General features: G+C 28.5%; 1 protein-coding gene across 3 annotated transcripts in view; it reads right to left on the bottom strand.

Annotated features, from left to right (window-relative positions):
- LOC106467438 overlaps nt 1-2,762 on the bottom strand; it is a 16,189-nt gene that overhangs the window by 12,100 nt on the left and 1,327 nt on the right. The gene's annotated exons all lie outside the window — the stretch shown is intronic.

Raw genomic sequence — 2,762 nt, 5'->3', positions numbered from 1 at the left:
GCTACTACATCATACAGCCTACAAAGATATTTACACTATAGCCTCTGAATGTTCACCCATCAAAAGTGGGTGCTACTACAGCATACAGCCTACAAAGATATTTACATTATAGCGTGCAGTCTACACAGATACTATCATCATCACCGTTTTAATGATTTACTAAAACATAATTTCCTGCTAAATAATTTTATATCTATCCATGTTTTTGTTCAGCAAATAATAATAATTTAATAAGTTGTGTGTTCCAAAAGAATACCTTTAATTTAGGTTATAATTGTACTAGTTTTGATTGTTGGAATTTATTTCATTCCAATTATATTTACCCTAAAAATGTTATGTAATGGTAATTTGTACTTTATTAATTTAAAAGTGTTATTTATAATAAATGGCACCAATTGCAAATAAATGAAAGTTAAAATGGTGATGATGATGATAGTATCTGTGTAGACCACACGCTATATTATCACCCAAAAGTATTTGATAATAGAGCATGAACAGATTAGCCCAGTACTGGTACTGATCTAGATCCTATAACAACTCCATCTCTCTGATTATGTACTTTTGATTGTTTAATAATAGGTCCAGTACCTTTCTAAATACTTATTTAGGCAATCTATTTTGGTTTTCATTATTATACACAATATTAACAACTAAATAAAGTCTTCATCCAAAAGTATATTTGTAAATAATGATTCAGTATCAAAGCTAGCACAATAAACAATTTCCAAAGTTTAATTTTTGTATTTTTTTTACAAACTGAAATCTGTCTGAATTAGTAAATTCATGAATACTTAATGGATGATTTTAATGTTTTACAAGAAAACATGCCAGTTTATGATTAGATACAAACAGTCTCCTTCTTTCTGTATTTTAGGTTGTGAATATAAAACACCTATGTGATTCTGTTGGTTTTAACAACTTATGTTCATTATTATTTGTTAACCCTTCTTTCTTTAATTTTAATAAGTTTTCCTAATGTTGTACACAATAAAGCTACATGAAAAGAATTACTTGAAAAAGCACACAACAAGAGTATATTCTCAAACACAAAAAGATTTGTGGCCTAAAACATAGATGGATACTTCAACTTCTATTCTGATTCTGAACAAGATGGGATAGTGGGAGGTGGTAATTTTTACAATTTTCTATCATTTCTTCTGTGAGAAGATATAATTTCACATAAAATACACTTGTAAATTTAGATATATGTAGTAAGTTCTACTTCTACAATAATCTTTCATTTCTAAAAAATAACCTACATATTTACAAATATATTCAAAATTCTAATCCTCCACTTTTAGGATGCTGTAATTTTAAAAAATTTCTTTCTTTGTATTAGATCTAACTTTGTTATATTTTCATTAGAGAGTCAATAATCTAGTTATATGATTCAGGTATTCATTTAATTTCTTACTTATCTTCATAAACATTAGTTTTTGGCTGTACTCTTGGTCATGTCCTGCTACATAATTCCCCACATAAACAGTAATGTGATGTTGTAATATATCTCCGATGCCATGCTGTTACACTGTAACAGTAACACGTTGTAGTAATTTGGTAGAGTTCTTTTAAGGGTTTTCATTGATTTTTTAGGTTGTGGGAGTTCTGTTTATACATAGTTATACTGATATTACATTGTTCAACAGAACTTGAAGCCAACAGTTAGTGTTTGTGTGTTCCATAAGTAAGGTGTGCCCTGTTAAACCTTTATTGTTGCTTTCATTAACAGTACTGGTTAGAATTTTATTATTTCTATTGTTCTACTTCTATTCAAGAGATAGTTTTGTATAGTTTGCTCAATATATGTATTTAGGACTAACCTAAATCTTCAAAGCTAACTGAGCCTTATTGGGCTTATGGCTGAAAATATTGTTAACAGCAAGGGTATCCAACAAAAAACAATTCATTCTAATTTTTTATACATAAAAATGCAAGAAAAGTATATTTAATTAGCTATATTCATTAAAATATTGATTTTTTTAGTTTTGCTAACCTGGGCCATGATAATATCCAATGTTATTTAATGTTACAGAGATAAGTTATGAAATCACTGAAAATTTATATCAGATATAGCTTCAAATTAACAGGTTCCTAATATCAACATGTTGAGACATAATGCTTCAATTGAATAAATCATGAAAGTTACACCCGAGACAAAAGATGTTTATAAGTGATGGTACAAAAAGCCAAGTGTTTTGTAAATGAAAACTGTTATTTAAAAATTATTTATTTTCAGATTGTTTTTATTACAGTGACAAACTATGCTACACAATTAAATGTAATTTGGGACTGTTGGGAGACATGTTGCATTTGCCCACAAATGTTGGCACTTTAATTTTTAGACTAAAATAATAAAAGTGATACAAATGATAAAGTAAAGATCTTTTCACACCTGTTTCCAACTTTAAAAATGAAATAATTCTTAAAAATATTATAATGAATAATTTTTCTAAGGAAACAAAGTGATGGCTGAAAGTAAGAGGCAAATTACCAACCAATGGGATTATGGGTGGGAAGCCCACATAAGCCAGTGTTTGTGGACTTACAATTCATATATTTGTCATAATTTAACACCTTCATGAATTAGAAGAATTAAATGATCAAACTTAAAACTAACAGAAATTCTAAATACATTCTTAATAAATCAATTTTGCTGAATCATCAGGCCTACCTTTGTGATAAGCTTGTACAGAGTTTAATAATGGCTGGAGACGGCTTGAATGGGTAATGAAGAAAAACTTTAATACAACAGCAAATGTACA

This window comes from Limulus polyphemus, unplaced genomic scaffold (genome assembly GCF_000517525.1).
Source record: "Limulus polyphemus unplaced genomic scaffold, Limulus_polyphemus-2.1.2 Scaffold2617, whole genome shotgun sequence".
In the NCBI taxonomy this organism is placed as follows: Eukaryota; Metazoa; Arthropoda; class Merostomata; order Xiphosura; family Limulidae; genus Limulus; species Limulus polyphemus.
The sequence above is the reverse complement of the archived record's forward strand: the minus strand, read 5'-3'. Positions and strand labels throughout refer to the sequence as shown.